The 11,830-nt window shown below is 40.4% G+C and overlaps 1 non-coding gene across 1 annotated transcript; it reads right to left on the bottom strand.

Moving 5' to 3' along the window:
* Positions 1 to 8,422: 8,422 nt before the first annotated feature.
* TRNAV-CAC lies at positions 8,423 to 8,495 on the bottom strand. The gene has a single exon. It is a non-coding gene; the product is annotated as a tRNA-Val (tRNA).
* Between the last annotated feature and the right edge of the window lie 3,335 nt (positions 8,496 to 11,830).

The raw sequence follows: 11,830 nt of genomic DNA, 5'->3' as shown, positions 1-11,830 counted from the left end.
TCATTTAAATAAGCGTAGCTATTGGTATAATAATAGCTAAAGTATATAATACTTTAAAATTTGCAGAATGCTTTATATATGTTATCTCATTTTATCCTCACAACAACCCTTGGAAGTAGGTGCTGTTATTATCCCCATTTTTACAGATGAGGAAACTGAGGCTGAGAAAGGTCAAGTGACTTACCCAGGGTCACACAGCTAGTAAGTGCTCAAGACAGGATTGGAACTCAGCTCTTCCTGTCTCCAAGTTCAACATTCTATCCACTATATCACCTAGCTGCATATAGGACGAGGCATATATGTTCTATTATAATATTTAATATTTAATAAAACCAACAATATCTAAATAATTAATTTCCACTTATGGGCCTTGTAAGTGTAAGTTATAATTTATAGCCTCTAATGAGATTAGGCATTTGGGAAGTTTGAATGAAAAAATAAGCCATGTCAAATTACTCAAGTACTCAATTTTTTCCAAGCTATTAAATCCCTATTAGACACAGACCAAATTCCTGTTCATTAGATGCTTTCGAAGTCTTCTAAATGACTGCTAATATAGTTATGGGGGTCTAATGCTTTTCAATCCATGCACTCTACAGCAGAATGGTATTGTATCATTTTAATAGCCAGCATGTTTCCCATGGAAAAAAAAAACCCTAGTCATTTACAATTGAACGATTCCAACTGTTTAAGCAAATGAGTGTTTAAGCCATTAGCCAATCTCCTTTAGAAGAGCCCATTTTCCTTAGTGGGTTTCCTATCTCCTAAGTACTAAAATTAGAACAAACTTTAAAATGTCATCATTTCCAGCCCGTAGACAACAAACCTTTTCCGATGCCCTTTCACCTAGACTGAGTAGATCCGGACTAACACAGTAAGCAAGATGTACTACCTGTCATTGAGCCAGGACAACCATTTGACTGAGGGGGATGCAAAAACAAATGTAGCATTTGTTGAAAGTGTTTAAGATGTAGTGAGGTTGACTTTGCCTTTGGAATTCTGGAAAGATGCTTGTGATTTGTGTGCTCTGCCACAGCTACCGTGAGAAATCTTTATCAGTTAGGTACTGTGGTATGGTACACATCACTCCCAGCATTGAGATGCATGAATGTGCTTTGATTGGAGGTTTTTGAGGGGGGCTAGGGAGGGGCAAGGAGAAAGAAAAAGGGGTACTAAAGATGCTAAATTTAGAGCTGGAGGTTAGAGTCTTGGTTTTGTGGCTTACTGCCTGGATGACCTTGAGCAAATCTTTTTCCTTCTTGGCCCTCAGTTTCCTCATTAGCAAAATGAGGGGGTTGAATTAGATGATCTCTAAGCTTTCTCTTCTAAGCCCTGACATTTTATGATGAAAAATAAGTAAATTCTGATATTCCTCTCCACCCACCTCCAGATTCTTCATCTGAGGATAACACATTGTTCCATAAATGTGTCATCAAATTAGCATCAATGCAAAGAGCTAGTTAATCTCCACACTGTTGGGCCTTGTATTTCAGGGACTGCATTTTAAATTTACGAATGAAAGGCCTTCAAAAGGAAAAAAAGATAGTAAAACAGTGTTGGGTTTCTTTATTTTTGGGAAGAGCCTCCTCTTATAAGGAAATAGCTTGTAGATCTTGGCAGAATACTCTTCAGTCAAAGATAAAGTCTCTAAGTAAACAATAATATCCTTCCTCGTACTTGGGACCACATTAGCTGTTTTTAATTGCTGTTAGATGGAAAATGCCATGCCAGGCTCTTTCTCAGGGCTCATACTTGGAATGCCAAAAATATTGTAGTGGACCACTTCAAAGATGAATATTCCCCACCACTAAACCTTTCGACTGTTGCCTGATGCCTGATTGTTACCATGTTCCGCACTGACAAGTCTTTTCAAGTCACACAGAAGAATCCTCTCTGTGAAACATGAGTTTGGTGCTTTCAGTCAAGGTTACAGTAATTTAAGTGAGTCCTCTGCTCTCAGGCTAAAGAGCTGTGGTAACACCTAATGAGACCTGCCTCTGTTTGTCAAGTCATGATCAGACAAAGAGTTTTTAGGGGTGAATATGATCCTGGAGGGTGGGGTGATGGAAAGCGCAGGAGGCTGGGAGTTAGGAGAGCAGGTTCTAATCTCACCTCTGATGCTAACTGTCCTTACCTTTGGGTCCCTTACCCTTCCGGACCTGTTTCCTCATCTACAAAATAAGGAGTTGGACCAGATGACTTCTAAGATTGCTGCCAGCTTCAGGAGTCTTTGGGTTTTTTTTTAGTAAGGGCTATAATGGCAATGTTAGTCCAGTCATAACACACATAACACAGAGTCAAAATACCTTTTGTCTCTGGAAACTGTGTAGCGTCCTGGCACAGGTGAATTTACTTGTCCTCTTTTGTCCAGGGAGTCCAACTCTGATTTCCTCCTAAGAATTTCAGTGTTCCATACCTACCTGCCTCTCTCTTCCCATCCTGCTGCTTCATGTATTCCTCCAGACAGTCTTGCCCTCTCTCCTCACTATGGGGTCCTGGAACTACGTGATATATTGCCCCATTATCATGAAGTAATTTAGGAAAGTTGGTCGGTGGGTTTGATTTAGGGAAGGGAAGCGTAAGAGAGAATATGCTGTTTACTGAGACCTTCTTTGTTAGTGTAGGAGAATGTTTGACTCTTGTGGAAGGGAAAGCATGAGTGCCTGAGTTGCAGTCACAGCTCTGTCTGCCTCAACTTCTTTTTTAAAGGTATGGGTTTTTTTGTAAAAATTAAATTTTATTTTAAAAACCCATTAACATTGGGCATCTATAGAACCAAATATACTTACTTGATAATGATTTACATTGACATCAATTATTTTAAAAATTAATAAATTTTAACGTAAAGTATAATTTTTCAGTCACTGCCCTCTTCAAAATTCTTTGTCCATTTATCTGCATTCACTTTTTATCTTATATGGTCAGACAGTGTGCACTTTATTCTTTCATTATGCTTTCTTGCTTTGCATTATTTAGGAAAGATCTTTCCAAATTTCTTTATATGCCTCATAATTTTTAGTCTTCACTGAGTAAAAGTATTCCATTATAGTAATGTATGCCACAATTTATTTAATCATTCCTCCATTATTGTACTACCCTGACTTTTCTCACACTATTGCACTAAAGGTGTTACCATGGGAAAAGGTTGCATTATAGGTTATTCTAACCCAGGATACTCTCGGAGAGATAAATGAATTGGGAGCCAGGAGATTGGGGATCTTTCTATTTGTAGAGCTTGTGGGATGTCTATGTATATGCATCTTATCATCCCAACTATATTGTAAAGTCAAGGGTAAGAATTATCTTTTGGACTTCTTCTGCTTCCCTTTGTGGTTCCTTGAGGCCTGAACTTGGGGAATGGGAAGTCCATGCCTCCTCCTCCATCACCCAGAGTAACAAGGATCCTAGAGTGGAGATGGGGGGAAGAGTGCTGAAGACCATGGGATTTCTTCTTTCCCATGAATCTTTTTTCCCTGTTAGTCCAATCCCACGTTTCTACAGCTGCCATAGAAGCCATCCATAGCTGCTGCTCATCTGGAAGTACAGTGAGGGGATTGGGCTCCTGAGGGAGGCAGAACCCACACATCTGAGCTTAAATATATACAAATTCACCCAGATATTTGAGTGCATCAAATTGTGTAAACATAATTCTAGATTTTGCTTGCCAGGTTGCTATTACTCAGTCTTCCCTTGTGGGTGTGGACATCTAGAGCCTGGGCAATACTGTCTGACTCTTTGTCATTCAGTTTGAACATTTTTCAGGATACCTCACCCCAACTCACTTGCCATGGGCTGGGGACATACTTCCTTCCTCTTACCTCCTTCAGCTCTGAGGCTTAATTATTACCATGTTTTGCACTGACAAGTCTTTTCAAGACAGAAAGGAGAATCTCTTCTGTGAAACATGAGTTTAGTTAGTGCTTCCAAGTCTTCTCCAAGAGGCCTTCAAAGCTATTTACCACTTAGTTTCAGGCGTTGTGTATTCCATACCATTTGGAGAGCTCAATGTTTTATCCTCCTAGGAATTTCTTTCTCTCTGTGTCTCTTTTTGTCTTTCTCTCAATTCTTTGCTCCTTTCCTCTTGCTCTCTCTCCTATTTTCTTGGGCTTTGGGCTTGGGCTTTGTGGCTTGGCTTACTACAGAAGCAATGTAGACAGAGCATTGGACTTAGAGTCAAAAAACTGGCTTTGAGTCCCACCTGAGACCCTTGGAGACCCAAATGCCAAAAATTAAGGAGTCTTGGGCCAGAAAACCATAGAGACATAGACTTTGTTTTCCTCACTGTGATCCATTGAACCCAAGGGACATAGGAGAGAAAAAACTGATTCAGGAACACCTATCCATCTTCTAAACCCTCTGAAATCTTCTCTCCTAAAATAAAAAGTAGATATAAGGGGAAGGAAAGGCATGAAGTAAAGGATCCCATGGACTACATTAGCCCAGTAGAGATGAAATTCTGAAGACACAAAGATAAACAATTCTGATCAGGAGGAAAAATGGGAATTGTCTGAAGAGATCAGTGTGGATATACAGGGAACTCATTATCAACTTAAATTTTTAAAAGATGTATGCAGAAAATGGAAGCAAGGACAGGTAGCCATATGAATACAAAAGCATAGTATGGTCTTATAAAAATGCTGTCAGAAATGCTGAAGTTCCAAGTGAGCCGAAACCATCAAGAGAAGCTAAGTTCAATAAAAAAGGGATTAACCCCCCCTTCAAAAGCTATAGTGGGAAAATGAGGAGGATCAATAATTGTTGTAAAATGATGTTAACTGATGACAGAGAGAAGGCAGAACTCATTAATTCCTATTTTGCTTCTGTTTCCTCTGCCAAGGAGTATGACCTGGGTATTGGAAATGCTAGAACAAAAATGACTACAAGGAAATCAGTTTGGATGTTGATTTTGAGGTGCCTATAGGACATGTTGACATGTTGGTGGAGATATCTGTAGAGAGATGGAGATCGAACTCTGATGGTAGAAAGAGAAGTTAGGACTTGGCGTATTTGGGAATCTGGATATTAGTAGAGACGATAGAGGTCCAAGAATGAATGAAATTGCTAAAGGAGGTGGTATAGACAGAAAAGAAAACCAAAGACAGAGCCTTGGGAATGGATTGGGAAGGGATAGGGAAGGCACTTGAGTGAGACAGAGAACTAAGTATCTCTGAAGTCATTGAAGGGGACAGTGTCTAGAAGGAGGAGGTGGCCAGTAGTGTCAAGTAAAATCAAGGAAATGAGGATTATATGAAAATGTCATTGGATACAATGATTAGGACTTCATTGGTAACCCTTTGGAGACCACTTTAGTAGAATGGTGAAGTCAGAAGCCAGACTGCAAGGGGGAGATGAGAGAGTGTGATGAGGAAGTAGAGGCTTCATGTGTAAATTTTTCATGAAGTTTTGCAATTAAGGGGAGGAAAGAAGTGGACTGGTAGCTCAGTGGGGTAAAAGAGTCAAAGGAAGCCTTTTTTCTCTCTTTTTAAAAAAAGATTATGAATACACCACACACATAAGTAAATCAATATTTGCTTATGTATGGTAGACCAGGCAAGAGATGGTGAGGGCCTGATTTGGGGTGGTGGCCCTATGAGTGGAGAGGAAAGGACATGGATGCGAAAGATGTGGAGGTGAAATCAGCAGGACTGGGCATCTGATTGGATATGAACAATGAAGGGATATTCAAGGAATGACTCCAAGGCTATGACCCTGTGACGGGAGCAGGGGCATGTTGAGGTGTGTGTGCAAAATGAAGATTTCCACTTTGAAGAGATGCTGTATTTGCAGTACTGATAGGACAATTAGGTACAGATGGTCAGCAGGAAATTATAATGTGAAAGTAGACTTCAAGGTAGAGATTAAAGCTTGATATATGTATATATTTGGGGGAGTCATTTGCTTAGAGATGATAATTGAACACATGAGAATGAGAGTGTATAGAGAGAAAAGAGACAGAAGATGGATAAAGATCCTGTAAAGGAGACTGAGAACAAGCAGTAACTCAGGAGGAGAACCAGGAGAGACAGTGTCATTGGAAGCTAAGGCAGGCAGGAGCAGTAACACTCATTAAGAATGGGTGTTCAACTATGTGAGAAGCTTCAGTAAAGGTACGGGAGGGTGAGGACTGAGAAAAGGCCATTGAGGAGAGAGGTGCAGATACAGAGACAGAGAGACAGAGAGAAGGACTGCTACAGCGAGGAGGGAGGGATGGAATCAAGGGAGAAGATAGAGGGATTAGTCTATATTAGTTAATCAATAATCGACAAACGTTTGTTAAGCAGGTACACTGTGCCAAGAAGTGTGTTAGGTGCTAGGTACTGGGGTTACAGAGACAAAGATGAAGTAGTCCTTGCCCTCAAGGAAATTACATTCTATGAGAGGATAAATAAGAGCTAGATATCTGAACATTTGTTACTTGCCATTCTCCTTGTAAGCCTAGAGGAAAAAATAGCACCATCTCCTTGTTGAGGTAACAAGGATGGCTTGGTAACAGTGTCTTAGAAACTGGCCCAGCTGCCAGGAGCTTCTTAGTGTCCAGGAATGGGCCAAAAGAGGCCAATTCTCAGTGCCCCCAAAGTCTGGTTCTCCACAGGTGTCTTTGCTCCCTGTGGTTTGTGATGGAAGGTGCTGGAGTCACAGAGTCCAGTTAGGCCAGGTGAGAAGGAGAAAGCTATCTCCAGAGGGTTTTCATAGGATCAGAGATTTAGAGCTAGAAGGGACCTCAGAGGCTAACAGGCTAATACCTTCATTTTATGGATAAGGTAACTAAGGCATATATAGAGCAGTTAAGTGACCCACACGGTTAGAGTTAGGAAGTGTCTAAGGTGGGATCTGAACCCATATCTTCCTTACTCTGTCCAGTAATACCATGGTTTCTCTCTACAAGGGGATGTCACCTTCGTCTCACAGTTAGAAGCTTTCCTTATTAGATTGCTTTTTTCCCTTCTTCAGAGTTTTCTTGCCCTCTGTCTGGGCCGAGCCATTCTAGGTCTCTCCAGAACAGGGACAGCTTCTCTTCCAGGCAGGCAGTTGACCTAGTGGATACAATATTGGATTTGGAGTTAGGAAAACCTGGGTTCCTATCCTGTCTCTGAGACTTACTAGCTATACAACCATGGGCATAGCACTTAATTTCAATGTGAATTTCAATTTAAATGTCAAGAGTAGAAGTTATTTTACATGACTTAGAATATTCTTAGTATTTTTCTTGTACATTTTATTTTTTGAGATATTACTGGGGGGTGACCATGAAGGTATTAAGGGAAAAAAGAAAACTCTTATTCTTCCCAAATGATCATGATCAGAACAGTGCCTGGCTTGATGCTAGCTCCAAGTCTCCTCACATGCTGGCTGAAGGGCTTTTTGCCATGACTTAGCAGCTTTCTAGGCACATCCTCAGTAGGGTAATACCGAGGCATTTTGCGAATCTTTACCACACGGGTTCCTCCATTCTTATCACCACCAACTGGCTTTGAAATAGTAGCAGGCACCTTCTCTTTCTTTTTCCTTTCAATCCGGGTTTTTGGTGCAGCATATTTCCGCTTGTACATGGCTCTCCGGGAATACATCGCGGACCTGGAGTATCTACCAATCCCTCGGGCCAGGACTGGGTTCCGACTGCAATGCTTTCGAGGCTTTTTCACCACCTTTTCAGCCACATCTTCCTTTTTATTCTCTTTTTTTTCCTTTTTGACCTTCTTTTCCTTTGGTTCCTTTGGAGGCTTTTTGTCCGCCATCTTGAGCGAGGGGAAAGAGCGTCAATACAGTTTTAAGCTTCAAAAAAAGGAAGTTTATTTAAATTTCTTTTGTACTTATTTGGTTTCATGAATTTTGAATAATACATTTTAATTTTAACAAGCCAAGGACCCCTGAGATTATACAGTGCGTTTGGGACAGTTTCTGAATAAAACTTTCTCAGAGCCATAGATCAATTACCTGTTCTATCTCCATCAGACTTTTTTTGTGGGGGTCATGTCAAAATTGTCTTGTATACATCAAAACCTCATGCTTTGGATGATCTTAAGGCTAGGATTACAAACGTAATTCTTTCAGTCACTGAGCAGCAGCCGACAAAAAGTTTTGCAAAGTTTGAAAATGGATAAGAAGCATCACCATATTAAACATTTAAATAATTCGTTTTTCAAATTTCATTAGTTCTCAGCTCCACATCAGCAAAAGAAACAAGTGATTGGCACTTTGACTGGATGCTTCCATCCATTGAAAAGAGTCCCCCCCCTTCCCTACTTAAAGAACTCTCAGTAAAATGTAGAACTGCTGGGTGAGGCTTGAAGTTAAGTATTTAGTACTTCTTCAGTAAACTACTCAGTTTAGGTTTAAGAGGAAAAGCCTTGCCTGAGGTGGGCACTGGCTAAGTTGCGCCGCCTGCTTCCTTTCCGAAGAAAAACAAAAACTCCGTGCGTTCTGGTTTCACCGGGGTTCGAACCCAGGACCTTCTGTGTGTGAAACAGACGTGATAACCTCTACACTATGAAACCTCGCACGGTAATCTTGTTGCCCTTGGACCGTTAAGAGAGCATGCGGATCCGTGCCTGACGTTCCATATTCTTTATTGTGGAAGCATAGGCGGCGGTGTGTTCAGGCGTTATTTTGAGTCCTTGCTAATCAACCAATAAATATTTATTAAGCGCCTGCTATGTGCCAGGCAGTGTGCTAAGCCTGTGGATACAAAAAAGAGGCAAAAGACAGTCCTTGAGCTCAAGGAACTTACAATCTAATGTGAGAGATAACATGTAAACAAATATATACAAAGCCAGCTAGATACGGGTTAAATAGGAAATAATTAACAGAGGAAAGGCACTGGAATAAAGAGGTGTTAGGTAAGGCTTCCTGTAGAAGGTGGGGTTTTGGTTGGGACCTAAAGGAAGTCCGGGAGGTCAGGAGTCGCAGCAGAGGGGGGAGAGCCTTCCAGACATGAGGGACAGCAAAGGGATAATGCAGGATCCCTTCCATAGCTGTCAATCTAACTTTGGGTGTTGTTTACTCATGTCTGACTGGTCGTGACTCCATTTGGGGTTCTCTTGGCAATGATACTTAAGTGGTTTGCCATTTCTCTCTCCAGCTCATTTTACAGATGAGGAAACCGAGGCAGACAGGGTTAAGTAACTTGCCCAGGCTCACACAGCCAGTAAGTGTCTGAGGCTGTATTTCAGTTGAGGAAGATGAGTCTTCCTGACTGCAGGCAGGATGCTCCATCCACTGTACCACCTAGTTGCCTTGTCAATCTAATGAAGCACACACAATATTTGTAGAGATTCAGTTATAAAGTTCTAAAAGAAATAAAGAACAGTGTAAATGTCTGGAGGACCATTCACTCAGTGCTCATGGCTGGGCCATCATGCCAATATAATGAAAATGACAAAACTACCAAAATTAATTTATCATTTTAATGCTATACCAATCAAATTACCAAAGGAGTATTTTACAGAACTTGATAAAATATTTTTTTTAAATTTTTTTTAGGACAAAATGAAATGAATTTATTTTCTTTCCTTACAACTGTAATCCTATCCCAACAGTGATGTTTTATTTGGTGAAGGTATTGAATACCCTTTTGTCACATTTTCTTTTTCCAATTTCTTTTTTTAAAATTTTATCATTTTTATTTAATACTTTAGTTTTCAACATTGATTTCCACAAGTTTTTGAGTTACACATCTTCTCCCCTTTCTACCCTCCCCCCATTCCAAGATGGCATATATTCTGATTGACTCATTCCCCACTCAGCCCTCCCTTCTGTCACCCCACTCCCCCTGCCCCATCCCCATTCCCCTTACTTTCTTGTAGGGCAGGATAGATTTCTATATATCCTGTTTCCCAGCTGCATGCAAAAACAACTTTTCTTTGAGCATCTGCTTTTAAAACTTTGGGTTCCAAATTCTCTCCCCTCTTCCCTTCCCACCTACCCTCCCTAAGAAGGCAAGCAATTCAACATAGGTCACACATGTATCATTATGTAAAACACTTCCACTAAAATCATGTTGTGAAAGGTTAACTATATTTCCCTCCATCCTATCCTGTCCCCCTTTATTCAATTTTCTCCCTTGGCCCTGTCCCTTTTCGAAAGTGTTTGCTTTTGATTACCTCCTCCCCTGATCTGCCTTCCCTTCTATCATCCCCCCTTTTTTATCCCCTTCCCCCTACTTTCCTGTGGGGTAAGATACTCGATTGAGTGTGTATGTTATTCCCTCCTCAGGTCAAATCTGATGAGAGCAAGATTCACTCATTCCCCCTCACTTGCCCCCTCCTCCCTTCCCATAGAAATGCTTTTTCTTGCCACTTTTATGTGAGATAAGTTAGCCCATTCTATCTCTCCCTTTCTCCCTCTCTCAATATATTCCTCTCTCACCTCTTAAATTTATTTTATTTTTTACATATCATCCTTTCATATTCAACTTACCCTGTGCCCTCTGTCTGTATATATGTATATTCCCTTCAACTACCCTAATAGTGAGAAAGGTCTCATGAATTACACACATCATCTTTCCATGTAGGCATGTAAACAAAACAGTTGAACTTTAGTAAGTCCCTTATGAATTCTCTTTCTTGTTTACCTTTTCATGCATCTCTTGATTCTTGTGTTTGAAAGTCAAATTTTCTATTCATCTCTGGTCCTTTCACTGAGAAAGCTTGAAAGTCATCTATTTTATTGAAAGTCCATATTTTGCCTTGAAGCATGATACTCAGTTTTGCTGGGTAGGTGATTCTTGGTTTTAATCCTAGCTCCTTTGACCTCCGGAATATCATATTCCAAGCCCTTCGATCTCTTAATGTAGAAGCCGCTAGATCTTGTGCTATCCTGATTACATTTCCACAATACTCAAATTGTTTCTTTCTGGCTGCTTGCAGTATTTTCTCTTTGATCTGGGAGCTATGGAATTTGGAGACAATATTCCTAGGAGTTTTCTTTTTGGGGTCTTTTTGAGGAGGCAATTGGTGGATTCTTTCAATTTCTATTTTACCCTCTGGTTCTAGAATATCAGGGCAATTTTCCTTGATAATTTCTTGAAAGATGATGTCTAGGCTCTTTTTTTGATTATGGCTTTTAGGTAGTCCAATAATTTTTAAATTATCTCTCCTGGATATATTCTCCAGGTCAATGGTTTTTCCAATGAGATATTTCACATTGTCTTCCACTTTTTCATTCCTTTGGTTCTGTTTTATAATATCTTGATTTCTCATAAAGTCACTACCTTCTACTTGCTGCAGTCTGATTTTTAAGGTGGTATTTTCTTCAGTGGTCTTTTGGACCTCCTTTTCCATTTGGCTAATTCTGCCTTTCAAGGCATTCTTCTCTTCATTGGCTTTTTGGAGCTCTTTTGACATTTGGATTAGTCTATTGTTTAAGGTGTTATTTTCTTCAGTATTTTTTTGGGTCTCCTTTAGCAAGTCGTTGACTCGTTTTTCATGGTTCTCTTGCATCTCTCTCATTTCTCTTCCCTATTTTTCCTCTACTTCTCTAAATTGCTTTTCCAAATCCTTTTTGAGCTCTTCCATGGCCTGAGACCAGTTCATGTTTTTCTTGGAAGCTTTCGATGTAGGCTATTTGACTTTGTTGACTTCTTCTGGCTGTATGTTTTGATCTTCTTTGTCACCAAAAAAGGAATCTAGAGTTTGAGTTTGAGTCTGAGTTTGTTTTCGCTGCCTGTTCGTGTTCCCAGCCAACTACTTGATCCTTCAGCTTTTTGTCAGGATATGACTGCTTGTAGAGTAGAGAGTACTTTGTCCCAAGCTTTAGGGTCCAAGCACTGCTGTTTTCAGAGCTACTTCTACTCCACCATCAGCCCAGGCTCTGTCACAGCAGCTCTCCTCCT

Source organism: Trichosurus vulpecula, chromosome X, assembly GCF_011100635.1.
Source record: "Trichosurus vulpecula isolate mTriVul1 chromosome X, mTriVul1.pri, whole genome shotgun sequence".
Taxonomy (NCBI): Eukaryota; Metazoa; Chordata; class Mammalia; order Diprotodontia; family Phalangeridae; genus Trichosurus; species Trichosurus vulpecula.
Note: the sequence above shows the minus strand (reverse complement) of the source record. Positions and strands in the feature narration are given on the sequence as shown.